Source organism: Canis aureus, chromosome 26 (genome assembly GCF_053574225.1).
Source record: "Canis aureus isolate CA01 chromosome 26, VMU_Caureus_v.1.0, whole genome shotgun sequence".
Lineage (NCBI taxonomy): Eukaryota > Metazoa > Chordata > Mammalia > Carnivora > Canidae > Canis > Canis aureus.
Genome location: NC_135636.1, coordinates 24,786,756 through 24,798,806, shown reverse-complemented (window position 1 = coordinate 24,798,806; position 12,051 = coordinate 24,786,756). Strand labels below are relative to the sequence as shown.

Genomic DNA, 12,051 nt, shown 5'->3' with positions numbered 1-12,051 from the left:
ACCCACCCCTCATGTGATATAAGGGAAGCATCTCTGATGCAGTGACATAGCTGTGAGGCAGCAATCTGCTTCTGCATTGTGAAACGGAAGTCATGTACAGAAGACCTTACATGGTGAGGAGGAAATGTAGGAAGAGGCCTTTTCTTATGTTTCAGAGGGAGTGGACAGTTCTAGCAGAAACAATGGTTCCTGCCAACCTGGGGCCTCTGCGCTTTGCACTGGGCCCCTCCCCCCATCTGGAGGTCTTCCAGGTGATTCTTCACTTAGAATCTCCAAGCCAAGAAGAATCTGTGGTTGGGGGCTTGTCCTAAACTCCTGAGCCTATGACACTTGGGGGTGGCTAGCTTGTGCCCTCATTCGGTACCTTCCTCCACCAAGAGCTACTGTACTGGAGGAAGGAATGGGTTTGACAGGACCTGAAAAACTTGGGGATCAAATGAGGTCTGCTCCACAACTGACTCCCTATTGTAACCTTTTATTGATGGAACTGGTAAAACTTCACCTCAATGCACAGTGCACTGTGGACCTCAGAAAGGGTTGTGCTTGGGGCACCTCACTGGCTTATTGGTGGAGTTAGAAACTCTTGATTCAGGGTTGTGTTTTTGGGCCCCAAGTGGGTATAGAGATAACTTTTTGTCTAGAAAAAACAATCTATAAAACAATCTATAACAAACAATCTATAAAAAGTCTATAAAAAAGAAGAAGTTGCATGTGTTTGCATCATTTCTTTTCTTTCAGGAGAGGAAGTGGGTTTCGCTGTCCTCAAAATCACATTCCCAGGCATTTATCTGATGGATATGAAGACTACAGCCTCACAAAAACCTGTGTGTGAATGTCTACAGAAGCCTTCTTTGTAATGGTAAAAAGCTGGTAACAAGTAAAATATCCAGTGATAAGTGAATGGTGGAACCAAGTGTGCTACATTTCTACGAGGAAATACTACTCAGCAATAAAAAGGAATAATTTATTTTCATGTGCACAGCTTGTAAGTTTCCAAAGGCATTACACTGTGTGAACAAAATCAATCTCATGATGTCACATACTGTGTGACTCCACTGACACAACATTCTTGACATTATAGAGAACAGATTGGCATGTGCCAGAGGTTGGTGTGATGGAGCGGACTGTCCCTAAGAAAGAGTAGCACAAGGGTAACTTCTGTGGCCACAGAACCGTTTGTACCCTGAATATGGTGGTGGTTTCACAAAATACACATAAGGAGGTGGACACGCACAAAAGCTAGGGGTGTTACACGATTGAGCTATAAAATCCAATATCATTATAATGAGGACACTGACTATGATGTTATCCAACATTAAAATATTATGTTGATTGGGTAAAGATGTGCATACGTGGGTGGGTCAGGAGTGACAGAGCATTGTATCCCAATCATCCATAGTGGGAAGTCAGTGAATATTTCCGACGGGTGAGAAGTCAAGAAGTGGCAATATAAGCATGCTATCTGAGTTCTGGCTATCATCTCTAGAAGAAGCAGTTAAAAATAACCAAGTAAGTGCTTGCTTTGGCAGCACATATACTAAAATTGGAATGGTACAGAGAGGGTTATCATGGCCCCTGCACAGGAATGACATGCAAAATAATCAATTAAAAGACTATAAAATGGTTGCCTCTGGGAGATAGAGAATAGTGGGAGGTAGGGAGACTCTAATCTTCATATGTAGAACGTATAGAACTATTTGCCTCTTAAACCATGTGCATATGTAAGTTTAATGAAGGTAAAAACTAAGCTAGTTGAGCTGATTGGTGTTGGAAGAGTTACACATAAGAGAATGTCCATACTTTGAGCATTAGTATGAGTGTGATAAGCTTGTTGGAATAAGATTGATGTTCAAAACTCAATTATAATCCTATAAAGCAGTTCCAAACCTCAATGGCGATATGCTTCATAAAAAGAACCATACATGGATGGAGTGGTTTTTTATATGGCAAAGATGGCTGTGCTGACCAGTGAGTGCTGGATAATTTATCCCAATGGGAGAAAAAATGCAAGATTCCTGTCATTTATCACACACACACACACACACACACACACACACACGCAACTCAGAAGAACAAAGCTAGATCAGGTATAAATAGAAAGAGCAAAACTTCATCAAAGATTAAAAGCTTATTTTGTGCTACAGTAGCTCCCAAATGATACTAACTCTGCTGCTATGTGGACCATGGCAGAAGAACACGAGGGATCCTCTCATGTGTGCCCAAGGGTAGAGAGAAATACTTGTAAAGTTGTCTTACCCAAGTAGTAGGTTAGCTTTAATATCATCCTCAGAAGAATCTCTAAGCAGTAGCATATTCTTATAATACACAGCTATAGAGCTGTGGAAAGTTAATAAAGTGGAGCTACATATAGCAACATGAAGAAATCCCACAAGCTGTATTAAGCATAAAAAATAAAAGTTGCAGAATGTCGTATAGGGTGTAATAGCATTTATATAAAATATAAAACATGCAAGTAAAATTGGATAATGCTTAAGGATTATCGTATGTTGTGAAATTATAAAATCAAATTTGAGAATGAGAAACTCCAGAGGAAGGGCAAGATGGCAGAAGAGTAGGGGTCCTCGACTCACCTGGTCCCACCAACTTACCTAGATGACTTTCAAAACATCCTGAACACCTACGAATTTGACCTGAGATTCAAAGAGAGAACAGCTGGAATGCTACCGACAGAAGGGTTTTCACTTCTAACAAGGTACGAAGGCGAGAAAAAATAAATAAATAAATGAAAAAGAATCACGTGGGGGAGGGGCACCGCGAGTAGCAGGGCTAAAGGGGAGCAACGGGAGCCTCAGGGACAGGAAAGCCCAGCTCTGGAGAAGTGGGAACTTGAAAAACCTCGCCAGAATTTTCCCTGATGGAAAAGTGCTTAGTAGGGAAATCGGGCAAAATCCCAGGAGGGGCCGTGAAGCCTCAAGATTCCCCGAGTCACTATTAGAGGAGGGGCTCCCGGGGGAAAGCTCACCGCAAACCTCGGGTCCCATATCCATAAAGGGCTGGAGCACCACAGCCCCGGTTGGTCAGGTGGGCCTGCTCTAGACGGAGGTGGCTGTGCCCCATTCCCTTTGGGAGAGGCGGCCCCCAGGAGCTGGGGCCCAGCAGTACAGGGCCCCGGATCCCAGGCCATCCAAGCCGGGGATCCTGCGTTCCCCCGGGACAGGCGGAACAGGGGAGGGCACAGGACACTGAGAACTGTCCTGCCACTAGGTGACTCCAAGTTGTGCAGATCAGTGCACCCGCGCCTGCCCCGGGAGCACGTAGGCCAGTGTGGACTGGAAGACTGCATTAGTTCCTCTCGGGGAGCTGACTCCAGAGCTGGAGAGCTGGCCACCGCCACCATTCTGTTTCCTCCTGGTTTCACCAAGTGCCCGGGAGAGGTGCGGCCGCCAGGGAACAAAGGCCTCACAGGATAAACAGCTCTTACTGAGCCGGGCACCTGGCAAGGGGCGGGACATCTCCGCCCAGGCACAGACACCTGAGAATCAGCACAGCAGACTGCTCCCCCTGAAGACCAGCTGGAAGTACAGGGCAGGACCAAGTTCTTGACCAAGCAGTGATGGAAACCTCCAGGACCAAGGGAAAATAGTATATAGAACTAAACCCCCCCCTTTATTTTTTAACCTTTTTTTTCCTTTTTCCATTACAACCTGTTTTTGTATCAGACTAAAAACTTCCAATATTTTTTTCTCTTTTTCCTCCTTAACTACAATATTTTACCAGCTGTTCAGTTTTAAGTTCTTTTCCTTTTTCACTTTCATATTTCTACAATTACATGTCTTAGATACATTTTTCACTTCTGGATTTCCTTCAACGTATTCAATTTAATTTTGGGAGATATACGAGAAATGGATTAATGTTTTGTGTTTTGTGTTTTCTCTGCCTCGTTTTGTTCTACAATGTGGAAGGTAATAACTTCTAAAACATGACCAGCGTAGACTGAGAACCAAGTGGAATACTGTGCTGGTTCATTCTGTGAGATTACATTCTCTCCTCACTCCCATTCTGCACCCCTCTTTTATCTTGTTTATGTTTCGGTGGTCATTGTTGGGGCTACAATTCTATAAGTATTGCTGTTTTATATAAATCTGGGGTTGAGCATGTTCTAACATACAGAACAAAATACACTCAGAACCAAGAGAATCACCCTCTAGGACTCCTCAGGTAGAACACATTCTCTCTCTACCCCCCTTTTTTTCTTTGTTCTCTTTTTCTGCTTTACTTTTGTTTTCTTTTTCTTCTTCTTTGGGATTTTTGGCCTCTTATTTTTTCTACTTTGTTTTAAAATTTATTTTTCACATTAGTAGTCCTTTTGTTTTATTTTGTTCTGATCTTCTTTTTCATTTTCTGGTATCTGACCTCTTTGGAATCATCTAGGGTGTACTTTACGTAGGTTGTGGCTGATATTTTTGACTCAGCCTGCTCATACAGCCACTCTGCACTGAACAAAATGACTAGAAGAAAGAATTCACCACAGAAGAAAGAACCAGAATCAGTACTCTCTGCCACAGAGTTACAGAATATGGATTTCAATTCGATGTCAGAAAGCCAATTCAGAAGCACAATTATAAAGCTACTCGTGGCTCTGGAAAAAAAAACCAAACATAAAAGACTCTAGAGATTTCATTGCTGTAGAGTTGAGATCTAATCAGGCTGAAATTAAAAATAAGTTAAATGAGATGCAATCCAAACTTGATGTCCTAACTTCTAGGGTTAATGAGGTGGAAGGAAGAGTGAGTGACATAGAAGACAAGTTGATGGTAAGGAAGGAAGCTGAGGAAAAAAGGGAAAGCCAATTAAGAGACAATGAGGAAAGGCTTAGGGAAATAAATGATAGCATGGGAATATAACTGTGGTTCTAGAGGAGGCCAAGAGGGAGAGTGCCACAAAGTATATTTGAACAAATCATAGCTGAGAACTTCCCTAATTTGGGGTGGGAACCAGGCATTCAAATCCAAGAGATAGAGAGGTCCCTCCCAAAAATCAATAAAAACCATTCAACACCTCAACATTTATTAGTGAAACTTGCAAATTCCAAAGATAAAGAGAAAATCATGAAAGCAACAAGAGACTAGAGATTCTTAACTTATATGGTGAGAAACATAACAGCAGATTAACAGCAGACCCATCCACAGAGACCTGGCAGGCCAGAAAGGGCTGGCAGCATATATTCAGGGTACTGAAAGAGAAGAACATGCAGCCAAGAATACTTTATCCAGCAAAGCTGTCATTCAGAATAGAAGGAGAGAGAAAGAGCTTCTAAGATAGGCAGAAGCTGAAAGAATATGTGACCACCAAACCAACTCTGCAAGAAATATTAAGGGGGACTCCGTAAAAGAAACAAGAAGTCCAAAGTAGTAATCCACAAACACAGGACTGAATAGGTATTATGATGACACTAAATTCATATCTTTCAATTCATATCTTTCAATTATTCTCTGGACATGAATGGGCTAAATGATCGCATCAAAAGGAGCATGATATTGAACTGGATGAAAAATCAAGACCCATCTATTTGCTGTCTACAAGAGAATCATTTTAGACCTAAGGACACCTCCCACCTGAAAATGAAATGGTGGAGAACTACTTATCATTCAAATGATCCTCAAAAGAAAGCAGGGGTAGGCATCCTCATAGCAGATAAATTAACGTTTATCCCAAAGACTGTAGTAAGAGATGAAGAGAGACACTATATCATACTTAAAGGGTCTATCCAACAAGAAGACTTAACAATCAAGAATATTTATGCCCCTAATCTGGGAGCTGCCAAGTATATCAATTAATAACCAAAGTAAAGAGATACTTAGATACTAATACACCAGTTGTAGGAGACTTCAACACAGCTCTTTCTGCAAATGACAGATTTTCTAAGCAGAACATCACCAAAGAAACAAGGGCCTTATATGATATACTGGACCAGATGGATTTCAGATATATACAGAACTTTCCATCCGAATGCAACTGAATACACATTCTTCTCAGGGCATATGGAACTTTCTACAGAATAGACCACATACTGGCTCACAAATCAGATCTCAACCGATACCAAAAAAGATTGGGATGTCCGCTGTTTATTTTCAGACCACAATGCTTTGAAACCAGGACTCAAGCAGAAGAAGAAATTTGGAAGAAAGTCAAACATATGGAGGTTAAAGAGCATCCTACTAAAAGAGGAAAGGGTCAACCAGGAAATTAGAGAAGAATTAAAAAGATTCATGGAAAGTCATGAAAATGATGATACGACCATTCAAAATCTTTGGGATACAGCAAAAGCAGTCCTGAGAGGGGAATACATCGCAATACAAGCAACCCTCAAAAAACTGGGAAAAAACCAAATACACAAGCTAACCTTGCACCTAAAGGAACTGGAGAAAGAACAGCAAGTAAAACCTACACCAGGCAGAAGAAGGGAAATAATAAAGATTCAAGCAGAACTCAATGAAATAGGGACCAGAAGAACTGTAGAACAGATCAACTAAACCAGGAGTTGTTTCTTTGAAAGAATTAATAAGATAGATAAACCACTAGCCAGACTTATTAAAAAGAAAAAAGACTCAAATTAATAAAATCATGCATGAAAGAGGAGAGATCACAACCAATAACAAGGAAATACAAACGATTTTAAAGACTTATTATGAGCAGCTATATGCCAACAAATTAGGCAATCTAGAAGGAATGGATGCATTTCTGGAAAACCACAAATTACCAAAACTGTAACAGGAAGAAGTAGAAAACTTCAACAGGACAATAACCAGTGAGGAAATTGAAGCAATCATCAAAAACTTCCCAAGACACACAAGTCCATGGCCAGATGGCTTCTCAGGGGGAATTCTATCAAATGTTTCTTTTTTAAAAAGATTTTATTTATTTATTCATGATAGACACACAGAAAGAGAGAGAGAGGCAGAGACACAAGCAGAGGAAGAAGCAGGCTCCATGCAGGGAGTCTGACATGGGACTCGATCCCAGGTCCCCAGGATGACGCCCTGGGCAGAAGGCGGCACTAAACCGCTGAGCCACCCTGGCTGCCCTCTGTCAAATGTTTAAAGAAGAAATAATACCTATTCTATTAAAGCTGTTCCAAAGGATAGAAAAGGAAGGAATATTTCCAAACTTGTTTTATGAGTCTAGCATCACCTTGATTCCAAAACCAGACAAAGACCCCACCAAAAAGGACAAGCATAGACCAATATCCCTGATGAACACAGAAGCAAAAATTCTCAACAAGATACTAACCAATAGGATCCAACGGTACCTTAAGATGATTCACCATGATCATCACCAGGGATGATTCATCCCTCGGATGCAAGGTTGGTTCAACACTCATAAAACAATCAACATGATAGAAAACATCAACAAGAGAAAAAACAAGAACCATATGATCCTCTCAATAGATGCAGAGAAAGTATTTGAAGAAACACAGAATCCATTCCTGATCAAAACTCTTCAGAGAATGAACAGAAATCTCACATATGAACAGAAATCTCACAGAGGAAGACATAGACATGGCCAACAAGCACATGAGAAAATGCTTTGCATCACTTGCCATCAGGGAAATACAAATCAAAACCACAATGAGATACCACCTGACACCAGTGAGAATGGGGAAAATTAACAAGGCAGGAAACCACAATTGTTGGAGAGGATGTGGAGAAAGGGGAACCCTCCTGCACTGTTGGTGGGAATGTGAACTGGTGCAGCCACTCTGGAAAACTGTGTGGAGGTTCCTCAAAGAGTTAAAAATAGATCTGCCCTACGACCCAGCAATTGCACTGCTGGGGATTTACCCGAAAGATACAAATGCAATGAAACGCCGGGACACCTGCACCCCGATGTTTATAGCAGCAATGTCCACAATAGCCAAACTGTGGAAGGAGCCTCGGTGTCCATCGAAAGATGAATGGATAAAGAAGATGTGGTTTTATGTATACAATGGAATATTCCTCAGCCATTAGAAATGACAAATACACAACATGTTCTTCGACGTGAATGGAACTGGAGGGTATAATGCTGAGTGAAATAAGTCATTCAGAGTAGGACAAACATTATATGGTTACACTCATATGGGGAATATACAAAATAGTGAAAGGGAATAAAGGGGAAAGGAGAAAAAATAAGTGGGAAATATCAGAAAGGGAGACAGAACATGAGACTCCTAACTCTGGGAAACGAACTAGGGGTGTCAGAAGGGGAGGTGAGTGGGGGTGGAGGTAACTGGGTGATGGGCACTGAGGGGGGCACTTGATGGGATGAGCACTGGATGTTATTCGTTAAGTTGGCAAATTGAACACCAATAAAAAAATAAATTTATAAAAAATAAATAAAGAAACAAAAAAATAATAATAAAAAGTCTATCAATTTGGAAAAGAAAAGAAAAAGAAGAAGGAAAGCAAAGAAAAATCTTGGTTGCAATATTAAAACATACCTCTAACTTCAAAAAAAAAAAAACTCTTCAGAGTGTAGAGAAAGAGGGAACATCTCTCAGTATCTTAAGAGGCATCTATGAAAAGCCCACAGGAAATATCATTCTCGGTGGGGAAAAACTGAGAGCCTTTCCCCTTTCCCCACTGTTATTCAACATAGTACTAGAAGTCCTAGCCTCAGCAATCAGACAACAAAAAGAAATAAAAGGCATTCAAATTGGCAAAGAAGAGGTCAAACTCTCCCTCTTCACAGATGACATGATACTGTATATAGAAAACCCAAAAGTTTCCACCCCAAGATTGCTAGAACTCATACAATTTGGCAGTGTGGCAGGATACAAAATCAATGCCCAGAAATCAATGGCATTTCTATACACTAACAATGAGACTGCAAAAAGAGAAATTAAGGAATCAGTCCCATTTATAATTGCACCCAAAACCATAAGGTACCTAGTAACAAACACAACCAAAGAGGTAAGGGATCTATACCCTAAAAATTGCAGAAAACTTCTGAAAGAAATTGAGGAAGACACAAAGAGATGGCCATGCTCATGGATTGGAAGAATTAATATTGCCAAAATATCTATACTACCCATGGCAATTTACATGTTCAATGCAATCCCTATCAAAATACCATGGACTTTCTTCAGTGAGTTGGAACAAATCATCTTAAAATCTGTCTGGAATCCAACAAGACCCTGAGTAGCCAGGGGAATATTGAAAAAGAAAACCAGAGCCAGGGGCATCACAATGCTGTATTACGAGTTGTACTACAATGCTGTGGTCATCAAGACATTGTGGTACTGGCACAAAAACAGACACATAGCAGCAATATCCACAATAGCTAAACTGTGGAAGGAGTCTCGGGGTCCATCAGGAGATGAATGGGTAAAGAAGATGCGGTCTATGTATACAATGGAATATTCCTCAGCCATTAGAAATGACGAATACCCACCATTTCCTTCGACGTGGATGGAACTGGAGGGTATTATGCTGAGTGAAATAAGTCAATCGGAGAAAGACAAACATTCTATGGTTACACTCATACGGGGAATATAAAAAATAGTGAAAGGGATTATAGGGGAAAGAAGAGAAAATGAGTGAGAAAAATCAGTGAGGGTGACAGTGAGGGTGACATGAGAGGCTCCTAACTTTGGGAAATGAACGAGGGGTGGTGGAAAGGAGGTGGGAAGGGGGATGGGGTGACTGGGTGATGGGCACTGAGGGGAGCACTGGATGGAATGCGCACTGGGTGTTATACTATATGTTGGAAAGTCAAACTCCAATAAAAAAAGGGAGAATGAGAAACTCTAAATTCACTCACTGTTTTCAAAAGAAACAGAACATCACCGCTAAATGTTAATATTTGGCATAGATCCGGCGGTAGGACTGAGGATTTTTATTCTATTTCTCTATATTTCAGAACTGAAAAATGCTTTCCATGTAGACATTTCAAAATATATCGATGTTAAGTTAAAATCTTACTTGCGGAACTTCTGTCGAAAAGTAAAGTGTGCTCATTCAAAATATGGAAGCAGTCTAAGTGACCATTGTAGATGAATGGATAAAAAAAGGTGGTGTATACATATACATATACATACACATACACATATACATATACATACAGACGTGATATGTGTGTATATATATGCCATATAATTATACACATATAATGCTGTATCACTCAGCTTGAAAAGGATGAAATCTTGCCATTTGCAACAACATGGTTGGAGCTAGAGAGTGCAATGCTGAGTGAAATAAGTCACTCAGAGAAAGAAAAACACCATCTAATTTCCCTTATATGTGGAATTGAAGAAACAAAACAAAAGGTTAAAAAAAATCAAACCAGAAAACAGAAGCTTGACAAGCTTGACTATAGAGAACAAACTGATGGTCACCAGAGGAGATCGGGTGTGGGAATGGGTGATTGGTGAAGGAGATTAACATTACACCTAACAGGATGCGCATTGAGTAATGTATAGAATTATTGAATCACTATATTGTACACCTAAAACTAATATAACACTGTATGGTAACTACACTGGAATTAACATTAAAAAAATAAAAAATAAAAGTCAAATGTGCTCTGAAAATTAAGGGTTGTTCCTGATCAGGAGCAGAATGGAAACCTTGTTTTCTTGACCCACTTGATTCTCCTTTAAGACAGAGGTAGGGCCAGTTTGAAGCTCAGTCCATCAGGATTCAGACATCTCTGGGTCCCACAGATCAAAGTCCATCCTCCATGCAGCTCTGAAGCTCAGAGAGAAGGAACATCAGAGATGTGAGGAAGGGATCGTGTCCAGGGTAGGAGTTAAGACTGGCAGCTTCTCCCCCCACCCCCCGCCCCCGCGTGAGCTTCTTGGACAGAGTGGGAGGCAATGGATTGCAGAGCATGCAGGAGCAGTCGGGAAAATCATGCACTCATTCATTCATTCTTGTATTAATTCCCCAAATACCTCTTGAGCACCTACCATGTGGCAGGCACTCTGCAAAACTGGACTCATGGTGCAGATCAGAAAAAAGACGCCAACTCACCTCACCCCAGCCCCCCTGTCTCAGTTCTGAGCTCTTTCACACCCACTTTTATCTTTCCCACTAGTCAGAGCCTTGCAGTCGCTTAGTGAGCTCCATTCATAGTCTTAGTAATACTTTCCTCAATCATTCCAAAGATAAGTCCTATGAATCCTGAGATATATAAAATTATATGAGGGCACTCTTGGACTTTGAAGATCAAAGCTTTGACCTTCATCCCAACTCCACAACTGGGATCCCCACCCAGGACTCCAAGGGACTTCATTTAAAAATCTTCAGACCCAAGGGCACTGTAGGATGCATGAGAGCTGGAAGCCTCTGAGATTTCCAACAACATTTAGAGAAAACAAGAGCTTCCCAACCTTCACTTGAAGCTAGATCCCCCTGGTGTACTGTGTGAAATAGTGGGCTCACTTTGGACTCCTTTGGACAGCCCATGATGGTGACATGACTTCTCTCTCGAGGCACTAAGGCCTACCTCCAAATCACCTGTTACAGGTTCTGTCGCCCGCAGATGTAGGTGACTATGAAGCTCATCACCAACAGCACCTTGAAGCCCAGAAACAAAGCTACAAAGAAAAGAACAGGCATCCCAATGGGCAACAGGAGACATCAAATGGGGGGCTCTGTGAGTTTAAATACCTCACTCCACTCAGGAGACAAGGTGAACCAGGAGCTCAGAGCAGTAGAGGTGAGCTTAACTGGGCTTCCAGTGGGCTTGTATGTGCCATGGGGTGCTGTGGACAGTATGAGGTTGGCCTGGATGGGAGATTGTACTTCATGTTGCACCCTACAGGTGAGCACCCGCTCAGACTCCTGGCCTGACACATTCACCAAATGCAAGCTTCTCAAGGTGTAGTGCCCATCACTATTCTCCTTGGATGTGAGTTGCTCAGCTCCCTTGAATGTAGGACAGTTCTCTAACCAACTGAGATGCACACTCTCTGGATAGAGTCTCTGCACGTGGCAGATAGCCACCAATCCAAGGAGGGTGATGACTGGGACACTGTCACTGAACAGGGAAATGATACAGATTAGAGAGAGCAGACTCCTACTTGAGGATGTCCACTGTGGGAGCCTG

General features: G+C 41.5%; 1 protein-coding gene, 1 long non-coding RNA gene and 1 other non-coding gene across 4 annotated transcripts in view; 2 read left to right on the top strand and 1 right to left on the bottom strand.

The window, feature by feature from the left end:
- The window catches only part of LOC144298082 (uncharacterized), an 83,531-nt gene extending 82,630 nt beyond the window's left edge, over positions 1 to 901 (top strand). For both annotated transcript variants that reach the window (XR_013365067.1, XR_013365065.1), the window contains exon 3: positions 739 to 901. The gene's annotated coding sequence lies outside the window, so the exon portion shown is untranslated. The remainder of the gene's footprint in view (positions 1 to 738) is intronic.
- Positions 902 to 1,513: 612 nt separating this feature from the next.
- On the top strand, positions 1,514 to 1,620 carry LOC144298944 (U6 spliceosomal RNA). Its single transcript, XR_013365779.1, has one exon. It is a non-coding gene; the product is annotated as a U6 spliceosomal RNA (small nuclear RNA).
- A 1,009-nt stretch (positions 1,621 to 2,629) lies between these two features.
- LOC144298088 (uncharacterized) lies at positions 2,630 to 11,477 on the bottom strand. Its single transcript, XR_013365078.1, has 4 exons — positions 11,449 to 11,477; positions 10,586 to 10,694; positions 4,488 to 4,600; positions 2,630 to 2,651 (listed from the first exon to the last, which is right to left on the bottom strand). It is a non-coding gene; the product is annotated as an uncharacterized LOC144298088 (long non-coding RNA).
- Between the last annotated feature and the right edge of the window lie 574 nt (positions 11,478 to 12,051).